Here is a 17,668-nt window from a genome sequence, read left to right on the forward strand (position 1 = left end):
AACGAACGTCTCTCCACATGCTCGGTTCTGAGAGATAAGTGTGTGTGAAAGCCGTCCTTCACCTAGCTTGCTGGGAATACAAAGTTTCTTTTCAGTTGCAAACTCCACTCCATACATATATATGGGGAGGTACTAGCTGCAACTCGGTTTTACAGTGAAAACTGCAGGAACTTCAAACCGGCACTAGGAAACAGACTGAGAAACCAGAGTAAAAGTTTCTCCTGCAACCCGTTCCCTTTGTGCTAAATGAACGAACGTCTCTCCACATGCTCCGTTCTGAGAGATAAGTGTGTGTGAAAGCCTTCCTTCACCTAGCTTGTTGGGAACACAAAGTTTCTTTTCAGTTGCAAACTCCAATCCATAAATATATATGGGGTGGTACTAGCTCCAACTCGGTTTTACAGTGAAAACTGCAGGAACTTCAAACCGGCACTAGGAAACAGACTGAGAAACCAGAGTAAAAGTTTCTCCTGCAACCCGTTCCCTTTGTGCTAGATGAACGAACGTCTCTCCACATGCTCGGTTCTGAGAGATACGTGTGTGTGAAAGCCGTCCTTCACCTAGCTTGTTGGGAACACAAAGTTTCTTTTCAGTTGCAAACTCCACTCCATACATTTATATGGGGAGGTACTAGCTGCAACTCGGTTTTACAGTGAAAACTGCAGGAACTTCAAACCGGCACTAGGAAACAGACTGAGAAACCAGAGTAAAAGTTTCTCCTGCAACCCGTTCCCTTTGTGCTAGATGAACGAACGTCTCTCCACATGCTCGGTTCTGAGAGATAAGTGTGTGTGAAAGCCGTCCTTCATCTAGCTTGTTGGGAACACAAAGTTTCTTTTCAGTTGCAAACTCCGCTCCATACATATATATTTGGAGGTACTAGCTCCAACTCGGTTTTACAGTGAAAACTTCAGGAAATACAAACCGGCACTAGGAAACAGACTGAGAAACCAGAGTAAAAGTTACTCCAGCAACCCGTTCCCTTTGTCCTACATGAAAGAACGTCTCTCCACATGCTCAGTTCTGAGAGATAAGTGTGTGTGAAAGCCGTTCTTCACCAAGGTTGTTGGGAACACAAAGTTTCTTTTCAGTTGCAAACTCCACTCCATACATATATATGGGGTGGTACTAGCTCCAACTCGGTTTTACAGTGAAAACTGCAGGAACTTCAAACCGGCACTAGGAAACAGAGTGAGAAACCAGAGTCAAAATTTCTCCTGCAACCCGTTCCCTTTGTGCTAGATGAACGAACGTCTCTCCACATGCTCAGTTCTGAAAGATAAGTGTGTGTGAAAGCCGTCCTTCACCTAGCTTGTTGGGAACACAATGTTTCTTTTCAGTTGCAAACTCCACTCCATACATATATATGGGGAGGTACTAGCTCCAACTCGGTTTTACAGTGAAAACTGCAGGAACTTCAAACCGGCACTAGGAAACAGACTGAGATACCAGATTAAAAGTTTCTCCTGCATCCCGTTCCATTTGTGCTAGATGAACGAACGTCTCTCCACATGCTCAGTTCTGAGAGATAAGTGTGTGTGAAAGCCGTCCTTCACCTAGCTTGTTGGGAACACAAAGTTTCTTTTCAGGTGCAAACTCCACTCCATACATATATATGGGGAGGTACTAGCTCCAACTCGGTTTTACAGTGAAAACTGCAGGAACTTCAAACCGGCACTAGGAAACAGACTGAGAAAACACAGTAAAAGTTTCTCCTGCAACCCGTTCCCTTTGTGCTAGATGAACGAACGTCTCTCCACATGCTCAGTTCAGAGAGATAAGTGTGTGTGAAAGCCGTCCTTCATCTAGCTTGTTGGGAACACAAAGTTTCTTTTCAGTTGCAAACTCCACTCCATACATATATATGGGGTGGTACTAGCTCCAACTCGGTTTTACAGTGAAAACTGCAGGAACTTCAAACCGGCACTAGGAAACAACCTGAGATACCAGAGTTAAATTTTCCCCTGCAACCCGTTCCTTTTGTGCTAGATGAACGAACGTCTCTCCACATGCTCGGTTCTGAGAGATAAGTATGTGTGAAAGCCGTCCTTCACCTAGCTTGTTGGGAACACAAAGTTTCTTTTCAGTTGAAAACTCCACTCCATACATATATATGGGGAGGTACAAGCTCCAAATCGGTTTTACAGTGAAAAATGCAGGAACTTCAAACCGGCACTAGGAAACAGACTGAGAAACCAGAGAAAAAGTTTCCCCTGCAAACCGTTCCTTTTGTGCTAGATGAACGAACGTCTCTCCATATGCTCGGTTCTGAGAGATAAGTGTGTGTGAAAGCCGTCCTTCACCTAGCTTGTTGTTAACACAAAGTTTCTTTTCAGTTGCAAACTCCACTCCATAAATATATATGGGTAGGTACAAGCTGCAACTCGGTTTTACAGTGAAAACTGCAGGAACTTCAAACCGGCACTAGGAAACAGACTGAGATACCAGATTAAAAGTTTCTCCTGCATCCCGTTCCATTTGTGCTAGATGAACGAACGTCTCTCCACATGCTCAGTTCTGAGAGATAAGTGTGTGTGAAAGCCGTCCTTCACCTAGCTTGTTGGGAACACAAAGTTTCTTTTCAGGTGCAAACTCCACTCCATACATATATATGGGGAGGTACTAGCTCCAACTCGGTTTTACAGTGAAAACTGCAGGAACTTCAAACCGGCACTAGGAAACAGACTGAGAAAACACAGTAAAAGTTTCTCCTGCAACCCGTTCCCTTTGTGCTAGATGAACGAACGTCTCTCCACATGCTCAGTTCAGAGAGATAAGTGTGTGTGAAAGCCGTCCTTCATCTAGCTTGTTGGGAACACAAAGTTTCTTTTCAGTTGCAAACTCCACTCCATACATATATATGGGGTGGTACTAGCTCCAACTCGGTTTTACAGTGAAAACTGCAGGAACTTCAAACCGGCACTAGGAAACAACCTGAGATACCAGAGTTAAATTTTCCCCTGCAACCCGTTCCTTTTGTGCTAGATGAACGAACGTCTCTCCACATGCTCGGTTCTGAGAGATAAGTATGTGTGAAAGCCGTCCTTCACCTAGCTTGTTGGGAACACAAAGTTTCTTTTCAGTTGAAAACTCCACTCCATACATATATATGGGGAGGTACAAGCTCCAAATCGGTTTTACAGTGAAAAATGCAGGAACTTCAAACCGGCACTAGGAAACAGACTGAGAAACCAGAGAAAAAGTTTCCCCTGCAAACCGTTCCTTTTGTGCTAGATGAACGAACGTCTCTCCATATGCTCGGTTCTGAGAGATAAGTGTGTGTGAAAGCCGTCCTTCACCTAGCTTGTTGTTAACACAAAGTTTCTTTTCAGTTGCAAACTCCACTCCATAAATATATATGGGTAGGTACAAGCTGCAACTCGGTTTTACAGTGAAAACTGCAGGAACTTCAAACCGGCACTAGGAAACAGACTGAGAAACCAGAATAAAAGTTTCTCCTGCAACCCGTTCCCTTTGTGCTAGATGAACGAACGTCTCTCCACATGCTCGGTTCTGAGAGATAAGTGTGTGTGAAAGCCGTCCTTAACCTAGCTTGTTGGGAACACAAAGGTTCTTTTCTGTTGCAAACTCCACTCCATACATATATATGGGGAGGTTGTAGCTCCAAATCGGTTTTACAGTGAAAACTGCAGGAACTTCAAACCGGCACTAGGAAACAGACTGAGAAACCAGAGTAAAAGTTTCTCCTGCAATCCATTCCCTTTGTGCTAGATGAACGAACGTCTCTCCACATGCTCAGTTCTGAGAGATAAGTGTGTGTGAAAGCCGTCCTTCACCTAGCTTGTTGGGAACACAAAGTTTCTTTTCAGTTGCAAACTCCACTCCATACATATATATGGGGAGGTACTAGCAGCAACTCGGTTTTACAGTGAAAACTGCAGGAACTTCAAACCGGCACTAGGAAACAGACTGAGAAACCAGAGTAAAAGTTTCTCCTGCAACCCGTTCCCTTTGTGCTAGATGAACGAACGTCTCTCCACATGCTCGGTTCTGAGAGATAAGTGTGTGTGAAAGCCGTCCTTCACCTAGCTTGTTGGGAACACAAAGTTTCTTTTCAGTTCCAAACTCCACTCCATACATATATATGGGGAGGTACTAGCTGCAACTCGGTTTTACAGTGAAAACTGCAGGAACTTCAAACCGGCACTAGGAAACAGACTGAGAAACCAGAGTAAAAGTTTCTCCTGCAACCCGTTCCCTTTGTGCTAGATGAACGAACGTCTCTCCACATGCTCGGTTCTGAGAGATAAGTGTGTGTGAAAGCCGTCCTTCACCTAGCTTGTTGGGAACACAAAGGTTCTTTTCAGTTGCAAACTCCACTCCATACATATATATGGGGAGGTAGTAGCTCCAAATCGGTTTTAAAGTGAAAACTGCGGGAACTTCAAACCGGCACTAGGAAACAGACTGAGAAACCAGAGTAAAAGTTTCTCCTGCAATCCATTCCCTTTGTGCTAGATGAACGAACGTCTCTCCACATGCTTAGTTCTGAGAGATAAGTGTGTGTGAAAGCCGTCCTTCACCTAGCTTGTTGGGAACACAAAGTTTCTTTTCAGTTGCAAACTCCACTCCATACATATATATGGGGAGGTACTAGCTGCAACTCGGTTTTACAGTGAAAACTGCAGGAACTTCAAACAGGCACTAGGAAACAGACTGAGAAACCAGAGTAAAAGTTTCTTCTGCAACCCGTTCCCTTTGTGCTAGATGAACGAACGTCTCTCCACATGCTCGGTTCTGAGAGATATGTGTGTGAAAGACGTCCTTCACCTAGCTTGTTGGGAATACAAAGTTTCTTTTCAGTTTCAAACTCCACTCCATACATATATATGGGGAGGTACTAGCTGCAACTCGGTTTTACAGTGAAAAATGCAGGAACTTCAAACCGGCACTAGGAAACAGACTGAGAAACCAGAGTAAAAGTTACTACTGCAACCCGTTCCCTTTGTGCTAGATGAACGAACGTCTCTCCACATGCTGAGTTCAGAGAGATTAGTGTGTGTGAAAGCCGTCCTTCACCTAGCTTGTTGGGAAAACAAAGTTTCTTTTCAGTTGCAAAATCCACTCCATACATATATATGGGGAGGTACTAGCTGCAACTCGGTTTTACAGTGAAAACTGCAGGAACTTCAAACCGGCACTAGGAAACAGACTGAGAAACCAGAGTAAAAGTTTCTCCTGCAACCCGTTCCCTTTGTGCTAGATGAACGAACGTCTCTCCACATGCTCGGTTCTGAGAGATAAGTGTGTGTGAAAGCCGTCCTTCACCTAGCTTGTTGGGAACACAAAGTTTCTTTTCAGTTGCAAACTCCACTCCATACATATATATGGGGAGGTACTAGCTGCAACTCGGTTTTACAGTGAAAACTGCAGGAACTTCAAACCGGCACTAGGAAACAGACTGAGAAACCAGAGTAAAAGTTTCTCCTGCAACCCGTTCCCTTTGTGCTAGATGAACGAACGTCTCTCCACATGCTCGGTTCTGAGAGATAAGTGTGTGTGAAAGCCGTCCTTCAAATAGCTTGTTGGGAACACAAAGTTTCTTTTCAGTTGCAAACTCCACTCCATACATTTATATGGGGAGGTACTAGCTGCAACTCGGTTTTACAGTGAAAACTGCAGGAACTTCAAACCGGCACTAGGAAACAGACTGAGAAACCAGAGTAAAAGTTTCTCCTGCAACCCGTTCCCTTTGTGCTAGATGAACGAACGTCTCTCCACATGCTCGGTTCTGAGAGATAAGTGTGTGTGAAAGCCGTCCTTCAACTAGCTTGTAGGGAACACAAAGTTTCTTTTCAGTTGCAAACTCCACTCCATACATATATAATTGGAGGTACTAGCTCCAACTCGGTTTTACAGTGAAAACTTCAGGAAATACAAACCGGCACTAGGAAACAGACTGAGAAACCAGAGTAAAAGTTACTCCAGCAACCCGTTCCCTTTGTCCTACATGAAAGAACGTCTCTCCACATGCTCAGTTCTGAGAGATAAGTGTGTGTGAAAGCCGTCCTTCATCTAGCTTGTTGGGAACACAAAGTTTCTTTTCAGTTGCAAACTCCACTCCATACATATATATGGGGAGGTACTAGCTCCAACTCGGTTTTACAGTGAAAACTGCAGGAATTTCAAACCGGCACTAGGAAACAGACTGAGAAAACACAGTAAAAGTTTCTCCTGCAACCCGTTCCCTTTGTGCTAGATGAACGAACGTCTCTCCACATGCTCAGTTCAGAGAGATAAGTGTGTGTGAAAGCCGTCCTTCACCTAGCTTGTTGGGAACACAAAGTTTCTTTTCAGTTGCAAACTCCACTCCATACATATATATGGGGAGGTACTAGCCCCAACTCGGTTTTACAGTGAAAACTGCAGGAACTTCAAACCGGCACTAGGAAACAACCTGAGATACCAGAGTTAAAGTTTCCCCTGCAACCCGTTCCTTTTGTGCTAGATGAACGAACGTCTCTCCACATGCTCGGTTCTGAGAGATAAGTATGTGTGAAAGCCGTCCTTCACCTAGCTTGTTGGGAACACAAAGTTTCTTTTCAGTTGAAAACTCCACTCGATACATATATATGGGGAGGTACAAGCTCCAAATCGGTTTTACAGTGAAAAATGCAGGAACTTCAATCCGGCAGTAGGAAACAGACTGAGAAACCAGAGAAAAAGTTTCCCCTGCAAACCGTTCCTTTTGTGCTAGATGAACGAACGTCTCTCCATATGCTCGGTTCTGAGAGATAAGTGTGTGTGAAAGCCGTCCTTCACCTACCTTGTTGTTAACACAAAGTTTCTTTTCAGTTGCAAACTCCACTCCATAAATATATATGGGTAGGTACAAGCTGCAACTCGGTTTTACAGTGAAAACTGCAGGAACTTCAAACCGGCACTAGGAAACAGACTGAGAAACCAGAATAAAAGTTTCTCCTGCAACCCGTTCCCTTTGTGCTAGATGAACGAACGTCTCTCCACATGCTCGGTTCTGATAGATAAGTGTGTGTGAAAGCCGTCCTTAACCTAGCTTGTTGGGAACACAAAGGTTCTTTTCAGTTGCAAACTCCACTCCATACATATATATGGGGAGGTTGTAGCTCCAAATCGGTTTTACAGTGAAAACTGCAGGAACTTCAAACCGGCACTAGGAAACAGACTGAGAAACCAGAGTAAAAGTTTCTCCTGCAATCCATTCCCTTTGTGCTAGATGAACGAACGTCTCTCCACATGCTCTGTTCTGAGAGATAAGTGTGTGTGAAAGCCGTCCTTCACCTAGCTTGTTGGGAACACAAAGTTTCTTTTCAGTTGCAAACTCCACTCCATACATATATATGGGGAGGTACTAGCAGCAACTCGGTTTTACAGTGAAAACTGCAGGAACTTCAAACCGGCACTAGGAAACAGACTGAGAAACCAGAGTAAAAGTTTCTCCTGCAACCCGTTCCCTTTGTGCTAGATGAACGAACGTCTCTCCACATGCTCGGTTCTGAGAGATAAGTGTGTGTGAAAGCCGTCCTTCACCTAGCTTGTTGGGAACACAAAGGTTCTTTTAGGTTCCTAACTCCACTCCATACATATATATGGGGAGGTACTAGCTGCAACTGGGTTTTACAGTGAAAACTGCAGGAACTTCAAACCAGCACTAGGAAACAGACTGAGAAACCAGAGTAAAAGTTTCTCCTGCAACCCGTTCCCTTTGTGCTAGATGAACGAACGTCTCTCCACATGCTCGGTTCTGAGAGATAAGTGTGTGTGAAAGCCGTCCTTCACCTAGCTTGTTGGGAACACAAAGGTTCTTTTCAGTTGCAAACTCCACTCCATACATATATATGGGGAGGTAGTAGCTCCAAATCGGTTTTAAAGTGAAAACTGCGGGAACTTCAAACCGGCACTAGGAAACAGACTGAGAAACCAGAGTAAAAGTTTCTCCTGCAATCCATTCCCTTTGTGCTAGATGAACGAACGTCTCTCCACATGCTCAGTTCAGAGAGATAAGTGTGTGTGAAAGCCGTCCTTCATCTAGCTTGTTGGGAACACAAAGTTTCTTTTCAGTTGCAAACTCCACTCCATACATATATATGGGGAGGTACTAGCTCCAACTCGGTTTTACAGTGAAAACTGCAGGAATTTCAAACCGGCACTAGGAAACAGACTGAGAAAACACAGTAAAAGTTTCTCCTGCAACCCGTTCCCTTTGTGCTAGATGAACGAACGTCTCTCCACATGCTCAGTTCAGAGAGATAAGTGTGTGTGAAAGCCGTCCTTCACCTAGCTTGTTGGGAACACAAAGTTTCTTTTCAGTTGCAAACTCCACTCCATACATATATATGGGGAGGTACTAGCCCCAACTCGGTTTTACAGTGAAAACTGCAGGAACTTCAAACCGGCACTAGGAAACAACCTGAGATACCAGAGTTAAAGTTTCCCCTGCAACCCGTTCCTTTTGTGCTAGATGAACGAACGTCTCTCCACATGCTCGGTTCTGAGAGATAAGTATGTGTGAAAGCCGTCCTTCACCTAGCTTGTTGGGAACACAAAGTTTCTTTTCAGTTGAAAACTCCACTCGATACATATATATGGGGAGGTACAAGCTCCAAATCGGTTTTACAGTGAAAAATGCAGGAACTTCAAACCGGCACTAGGAAACAGACTGAGAAACCAGAGAAAAAGTTTCCCCTGCAAACCGTTCCTTTTGTGCTAGATGAACGAACGTCTCACCATATGCTCGGTTCTGAGAGATAAGTGTGTGTGAAAGCCGTCCTTCACCTAGCTTGTTGTTAACAAAAAGTTTCTTTTCAGTTGCAAACTCCACTCCATAAATATATATGGGTAGGTACAAGCTGCAACTCGGTTTTACAGTGAAAACTGCAGGAACTTCAAACCGGCACTAGGAAACAGACTGAGAAACCAGAATAAAAGTTTCTCCTGCAACCCGTTCCCTTTGTGCTAGATGAACGAACGTCTCTCCACATGCTCGGTTCTGAGAGATAAGTGTGTGTGAAAGCCGTCCTTAACCTAGCTTGTTGGGAACACAAAGGTTCTTTTCAGTTGCAAACTCCACTCCATACATATATATGGGGAGGTTGTAGCTCCAAATCGGTTTTACAGTGAAAACTGCAGGAACTTCAAACCGGCACTAGGAAACAGACTGAGAAACCAGAGTAAAAGTTTCTCCTGCAATCCATTCCCTTTGTGCTAGATGAACGAACGTCTCTCCACATGCTCGTTTCTGAGAGATAAGTGTGTGTGAAAGACGTCCTTCACCTAGCTTGTTGGGAATACAAAGTTTCTTTTCAGTTTCAAACTCCACTCCATACATATATATGGGGAGGTACTAGCTGCAACTCGGTTTTACAGTGAAAAATGCAGGAACTTCAAACCGGCACTAGGAAACAGACTGAGAAACCAGAGTAAAAGTTACTACTGCAAACCGTTCCCTTTGTGCTAGATGAACGAACGTCTCTCCACATGCTCAGTTCAGAGAGATAAGTGTGTGTGAAAGCCGTCCTTCAACTAGCTTGTTCGGAACACAAAGTTTCTTTTCAGTTGCAAACTCCACTCCATACATATATATGGGGAGGTACTAGATCCAACTCGGTTTTACAGTGAAAACTGCAGGAACTTCAAACCGGCACTAGGAAACAGACTGAGAAACCAGAGTAAAACTTTCTCCTGCAACCCGTTCCCTTTGTGCTAGATGAACGAACGTCTCTCCACATGCTCAGTTCTGAGAGATAAGTGTGTGTGAAAGCCGTCCTTCACCTAGCTTGTTGGGAACACAATGTTTCTTTTCAGGTGCAAACTCCACTCCATACATATATATGGGGAGGTACTAGCTCCAACTCGGTTTTACAGTGAAAACTGCAGGAACTTCAAACCGGCACTAGGAAACAGACTGAGAAAACACAGTAAAAGTTTCTCCTGCAACCCGTTCCCTTTGTGCTAGATGAACGAACGTCTCTCCACATGCTCAGTTCAGAGAGATAAGTGTGTGTGAAAGCCGTCCTTCACCTAGCTTGTTGGGAACACAAAGTTTCTTTTCAGTTGCAAACTCCACTCCATACATATATATGGGGAGGTACTAGCCCCAACTCGGTTTTACAGTGAAAACTGCAGGAACTTCAAACCGGCACTAGGAAACAACCTGAGATACCAGAGTAAAAGTTTCCCCTGCAACCCGTTCCTTTTGTGCTAGATGAACGAACGTCTCTCCACATGCTCGGTTCTGAGAGATAAGTGTGTGTGAAAGCCGTCCTTCACCTAGCTTGTTGGGAACACAAAGTTTCTTTTCAGTTGAAAACTCCACTCCATATATATATATGGGGAGGTACAAGCTCCAACTCGGGTTTACAGTGAAAAATGCAGGAACTTCAAACCGGCACTAGGAAACAGACTGGGAAACCAGAGTAAAAGTTTCTTCTGCAACCCGTTCCCTTTGTGCTAGATGAACGAACGTCTCTCCACATGCTCGGTTCTGAGAGATAAGTGTGTGTGAAAGACGTCCTTCACCTAGCTTGTTGGGAATACAAAGTTTCTTTTCAGTTTCAAACTCCACTCCATACATATATATGGGGAGGTACTAGCTGCAACTCGGTTTTACAGTGAAAAATGCAGGAACTTCAAACCGGCACTAGGAAACAGACTGAGAAACCAGAGTAAAAGTTACTACTGCAACCCGTTCCCTTTGTGCTATATGAACGAACGTCTCTCCACATGCTCAGTTCAGAGATATAAGTGTGTGTGAAAGCCGTCCTTCACCTAGCTTGTTGGGAACACAAAGTTTCTTTTCAGTTGCAAACTCCACTCCATACATATATATGGGGAGGTACTAGCCCCAACTCGGTTTTACAGTGAAAACTGCAGGAACTTCAAACCGGCACTAGGAAACAACCTGAGATACCAGAGTTAAAGTTTCCCCTGCAACCCGTTCCTTTTGTGCTAGATGAACGAACGTCTCTCCACATGCTCGGTTCTGAGAGATAAGTATGTGTGAAAGCCGTCCTTCACCTAGCTTGTTGGGAACACAAAGTTTCTTTTCAGTTGAAAACTCCACTCGATACATATATATGGGGAGGTACAAGCTCCAAATCGGTTTTACAGTGAAAAATGCAGGAACTTCATACCGGCACTAGGAAACAGACTGAGAAACCAGAGAAACAGTTTCCCCTGCAAACCGTTCCTTTTGTGCTAGATGAACGAACGTCTCTCCATATGCTCGGTTCTGAGAGATAAGTGTGTGTGAAAGCCGTCCTTCACCTAGCTTGTTGTTAACACAAAGTTTCTTTTCAGTTGCAAACTCCACTCCATAAATATATATGGGTAGGTACAAGCTGCAACTCGGTTTTACAGTGAAAACTGCAGGAACTTCAAACCGGCACTAGGAAACAGACTGAGAAACCAGAATAAAAGTTTGTCCTGCAACCCGTTCCCTTTGTGCTAGATGAACGAACGTCTCTCCACATGCTCGGTTCTGAGAGATAAGTGTGTGTGAAAGCCGTCCTTAACCTAGCTTGTTGGGAACACAAAGGTTCTTTTCAGTTGCAAACTCCACTCCATACATATATATGGGGAGGATGTAGCTCCAAATCGGTTTTACAGTGAAAACTGCAGGAACTTCAAACCGGCACTAGGAAACAGACTGAGAAACCAGAGTAAAAGTTTCTCCTGCAATCCATTCCCTTTGTGCTAGATGAACGAACGTCTCTCCACATGCTCTGTTCTGAGAGATAAGTGTGTGTGAAAGCCGTCCTTCACCTAGCTTGTTGGGAACACAAAGTTTCTTTTCAGTTGCAAACTCCACTCCATACATATATATGGGGAGGTACTAGCAGCAACTCGGTTTTACAGTGAAAACTGCAGGAACTTCAAACCGGCACTAGGAAACAGACTGAGAAACCAGAGTAAAAGTTTCTCCTGCAACCCGTTCCCTTTGTGCTAGATGAACGAACGTCTCTCCACATGCTCGGTTCTGAGAGATAAGTGTGTGTGAAAGCCGTCCTTCACCTAGCTTGTTGGGAACACAAAGTTTCTTTTAGGTTCCAAACTCCACTCCATACATATATATGGGGAGGTACTAGCTGCAACTAGGTTTTACAGTGAAAACTGCAGGAACTTCAAACCAGCACTAGGAAACAGACTGAGAAACCAGAGTAAAAGTTTCTCCTGCAACCCGTTCCCTTTGTGCTAGATGAACGAACGTCTCTCCACATGCTCGGTTCTGAGAGATAAGTGTGTGTGAAAGCCGTCCTTCACCTAGCTTGTTGGGAACACAAAGGTTCTTTTCAGTTGCAAACTCCACTCCATACATATATATGGGGAGGTAGTAGCTCCAAATCGGTTTTAAAGTGAAAACTGCGGGAACTTCAAACCGGCACTAGGAAACAGACTGAGAAACCAGAGTAAAAGTTTCTCCTGCAATCCATTCCCTTTGTGCTAGATGAACGAACGTCTCTCCACATGCTTAGTTCTGAGAGATAAGTGTGTGTGAAAGCCGTCCTTCACCTAGCTTGTTGGGATCACAAAGTTTTTTTTCAGTTGCAAACTCCACTCCATACATATATATGGGGAGGTACTAGCTGCAACTCGGTTTTACAGTGAAAACTGCAGGAACTTCAAACAGGCACTAGGAAACAGACTGAGAAACCAGAGTAAAAGTTTCTCCTGCAACCCGTTCCCTTTGTGCTAGATGAACGAACGTCTCTCCACATGCTCGGTTCTGAGAGATAAGTGTGTGTGAAAGACGTCCTTCACCTAGCTTGTTGGGAATACAAAGTTTCTTTTCAGTTTCAAACTCCACTCCATACATATATATGGGGAGGTACTAGCTGCAACTCGGTTTTACAGTGAAAAATGCAGGAACTTCAAACCGGCACTAGGAAACAGACTGAGAAACCAGAGTAAAAGTTACTACTGCAAACCGTTCCCTTTGTGCTAGATGAACGAACGTCTCTCCACATGCTCAGTTCAGAGAGATAAGTGTGTGTGAAAGCCGTCCTTCAACTAGCTTGTTCGGAACACAAAGTTTCTTTTCAGTTGCAAACTCCACTCCATACATATATATGGGGAGGTACTAGATCCAACTCGGTTTTACAGTGAAAACTGCAGGAACTTCAAACCGGCACTAGGAAACAGACTGAGAAACCAGAGTAAAACTTTCTCCTGCAACCCGTTCCCTTTGTGCTAGATGAACGAACGTCTCTCCACATGCTCAGTTCTGAGAGATAAGTGTGTGTGAAAGCCGTCCTTCACCTAGCTTGTTGGGAACACAATGTTTCTTTTCAGGTGCAAACTCCACTCCATACATATATATGGGGAGGTACTAGCTCCAACTCGGTTTTACAGTGAAAACTGCAGGAACTTCAAACCGGCACTAGGAAACAGACTGAGAAAACACAGTAAAAGTTTCTCCTGCAACCCGTTCCCTTTGTGCTAGATGAACGAACGTCTCTCCACATGCTCAGTTCAGAGATATAAGTGTGTGTGAAAGCCGTCCTTCACCTAGCTTGTTCGGAACACAAAGTTTCTTTTCAGTGGCAAACTCCACTCCATACATATATATGGGGATTTACTAGCTCCAACTCTGTTTTACAGTGAAAACTGCAGGAACTTCAAACCGGCACTAGGAAACAGACTGAGAAACCAGAGTAAAAGTTTCTCCTGCAACCCGTTCCCTTTGTGCTAGATGAATGAACGTCTCTCCACATGGTCAGTTCTGAGAGATAAGTGTGTGTGAAAGCGGTACTTCACCTAGCTTGTAGGGAACACAAAGTTTCTTTTCAGTTGCAAACTCCACTCCATACATATATATGGGGAGGTACTAGCTCCAACTCGGTTTTACAGTGAAAACTGCAGGAACTTCAAACCGGCACTAGGAAACAGACTGAGAAACCAGAGTAAAACTTTCTCCTGCAACCCGTTCCCTTTGTGCTAGATGAACGAACGTCTCTCCATATGCTCGGTTCTGAGAGATAAGTGTGTGTGAAAGCCGTCCTTCACCTAGCTTGTTGTTAACACAAAGTTTCTTTTCAGTTGCAAACTCCACTCCATAAATATATATGGGTAGGTACAAGCTGCAACTCGGTTTTACAGTGAAAACTGCAGGAACTTCAAACCGGCACTAGGAAACAGACTGAGAAACCAGAATAAAAGTTTCTCCTGCAACCCGTTCCCTTTGTGCTAGATGAACGAACGTCTCTCCACATGCTCGGTTCTGAGAGATAAGTGTGTGTGAAAGCCGTCCTTAACCTAGCTTGTTGGGAACACAAAGGTTCTTTTCAGTTGCAAACTCCACTCCATACATATATATGGGGAGGTTGTAGCTCCAAATCGGTTTTACAGTGAAAACTGCAGGAACTTCAAACCGGCACTAGGAAACAGACTGAGAAACCAGAGTAAAAGTTTCTCCTGCAACCCGTTCCCTTTGTGCTAGATGAACGAACATCTCTCCACATGCTCGGTTCTGAGAGATAAGTGTGTGTGAAAGCCGTCCTTCACCTAGCTTGTTGGGAACACAAAGGTTCTTTTCAGTTGCAAACTCCACTCCATACATATATATGGGGAGGTAGTAGCTCCAAATCGGTTTTAAAGTGAAAACTGCGGGAACTTCAAACCGGCACTAGGAAACAGACTGAGAAACCAGAGTAAAAGTTTCTCCTGCAATCCATTCCCTTTGTGCTAGATGAACGAACGTCTCTCCACATGCTCAGTTCTGAGAGATAAGTGTGTGTGAAAGCCGCCCTTCACCTAGCTTGTTGGGAACACAAAGTTTCTTTTCAGTTGCAAACTCCACTCCATACATATATATGGGGAGATACTAGCTCCAACTCGGTTTTACAGTGAAAACTGCAGGAACTTCAAACCGGCACTAGAAAACAGACTGAGAAACCAGAGTAAAAGTTTCTCCTGCAACCCATTCCCTTTGTGCTAGATGAACGAACGTCTCTCCAAATGCTCGGTTCTGAGAGATAAGTGTGTGTGAAAGCCGTCCTTCACCTAGCTTGTTGGGAACACAAAGTTTCTTTTCAGTTGAAAACTCCACTCCATACATATATATGGGGAGGTACTAGCTGCAACTCGGTTTTACAGTGAAATCTGCAGGAACTTCAAACCGGCACTAGGAAACAGACTGAGAAACCAGAGTAAAAGTTTCTCCTGCAACCCGTTCCCTTTGTGCTAGATGAACGAACATCTCTCCACATGCTCGGTTCTGAGAGATAAGTGTGTGTGAAAGCCGTCCTTCACCTAGCTTGTTGGGAACACAAAGTTTCTTTTCAGTTGCAAACTCCACTCCATACATATATATGGGGAGGTACTAGCTGCAACTCGGTTTTACAGTGAAAACTGCAGGAACTTCAAACCGGCACTAGGAAACAGACTGAGAAACCAGAGTAAAAGTTTCTCCTGCAACCCGTTCCCTTTGTGCTAGATGAACGAACGTCTCTCCACATGCTCGGTTCTGAGGGATAAGTGTGTGTGAAAGCCGTCCTTCACCTAGCTTGTTGGGAACACAAAGTTTCTTTTCAGTTGCAAACTCCACTCCATACATATATATGGGGAGGTACTAGCTGCAACTCGGTTTTACAGTGAAAACTGCAGGAACTTCAAACCGGCACTAGGAAACAGACTGAGAAACCAGAGTAAAAGTTTCTCCTGCAACCCGTTCCCTTTGTGCTAGATGAACGAACGTCTCTCCACATGCTCGGTTCTGAGAGATAAGTGTGTGTGAAAGCCGTCCTTCAAATAGCTTGTTGGGAACACAAAGTTTCTTTTCAGTTGCAAACTCCACTCCATACATATATATGGGGAGGTACTAGCTGCAACTCGGTTTTACAGTGAAAACTGCAGGAACTTCAACCCGGCACTAGGAAACAGACTGAGAAACCAGAGTAAAAGTTTCTCCTGCAACCCGTTCCCTTTGTGCTAGATGAACGAACGTCTCTCCACATGCTCGGTTCTGAGAGATAAGTGTGTGTGAAAGCCGTCCTTCACCTAGCTTGTTGGGAACACAAAGTTTCTTTTCAGTTGCAAACTCCACTCCATACATATATATGGGGAGGTACTAGCTGCAACTCGGTTTTACAGTGAAAACTGCAGGAACTTCAAACCGGCACTAGGAAACAGACTGAGAAACCAGAGTAAAAGTTTCTCCTGCAACCCGTTCCCTTTGTGCTAGATGAACGAACGTCTCTCCACATGCTCGGTTCTGAGAGATAAGTGTGTGTGAAAGCCGTCCTTCAAATAGCTTGTTGGGAACACAAAGTTTCTTTTCAGTTGCAAACTCCACTCCATACATATATATGGGGAGGTACTAGCTGCAACTCGGTTTTACAGTGAAAACTGCAGGAACTTCAAACCGGCACTAGGAAACAGACTGAGAAACCAGAGTAAAAGTTTCTCCTGCAACCCGTTCTCTTTGTGCTAGATGAACGAACGTCTCTCCACATGCTCGGTTCTGAGAGATAAGTGTGTGTGAAAGCCGTCCTTCACCTAGCTTGTTGGGAACACAAAGTTTATTTTCAGTTGCAAACTCCACTCCATACATATATATGGGGAGGTACTAGCTGCAACTCGGTTTTACAGTGAAAACTGCAGGAACTTCAAACCGGCACTAGGAAACAGACTGAGAAACCAGAGTAAAAGTTTCTCCTGCAACCCGTTCCTTTGTGCTAGATGAACGAACGTCTCTCCACATGCTCGGTTCTGAGAGATAAGTGTGTGTGAAAGCCGTCCTTCACCTAGCTTGTTGGGAACCCAAAGTTTCTTTTCAGTTGAAAACTCCACTCCATACATATACATGGGGAGGTACTAGCTGCAACTCGGTTTTACAGTGAAATCTGCAGGAACTTCAAACCGGCACTAGGAAACAGACTGAGAAACCAGAGGAAAAGTTTCTCCTGCAACCCGTTCCCTTTGTGCTAGATGAACGAACGTCTCTCTACATGCTCGGTTCTGAGAGATAAGTGTGTGTGAAAGCCGTCCTTCACCTAGCTTGTTGGGAAATCAAAGTTTCTTTTCAGTTGCAAACTCCACTCCATACATATATATGGGGAGGTACTAGCTGCAACTCCGTTTTACAGTGAAAACTGCAGGAACTTCAAACCGGCACTAGGAAACAGACTGAGAAACCAGAGTAAAAGTTACTACTGCAACCCGTTCCCTTTGTGCTAGATGAACGAACGTCTCTCCACATGCTCAGTTCAGAGAGATAAGTGTGTGTGAAAGCCGTCCTTCACCTAGCTTGTTCGGAACACAAAGTTTCTTTTCATTTGCAAACTCCACTCCATACATATATATGGGGAGGTACTAGCTCCAACTCGGTTTTACAGTGAAAACTGCAGGAACTTCAAACCGGCACTAGGAAACAGACTGAGAAAACACAGTAAAAGTTTCTCCTGCAAACCGTTCCCTTTGTGCTAGATGAACGAACGTCTCTCCACATGCTCAGTTCAGAGAGATAAGTGTGTGTGAAAGCCGTCCTTCACCTAGCTTGTTGGGAACACAAAGATTCTTTTCAGTTGCAATCTCCACTCCATACATATATATGGAGAGGTACTAGCCCCAACTCGGTTTTACAGTGAAAACTGCAGGAACTTCAAACCGGCACTAGGAAACAACCTGAGATACCAGAGTAAAAGTTTCCCCTGCAACCCGTTCCTTTTGT

This window comes from Camelus dromedarius, chromosome 19, assembly GCF_036321535.1.
Source record: "Camelus dromedarius isolate mCamDro1 chromosome 19, mCamDro1.pat, whole genome shotgun sequence".
NCBI classification, from domain to species: Eukaryota; Metazoa; Chordata; class Mammalia; order Artiodactyla; family Camelidae; genus Camelus; species Camelus dromedarius.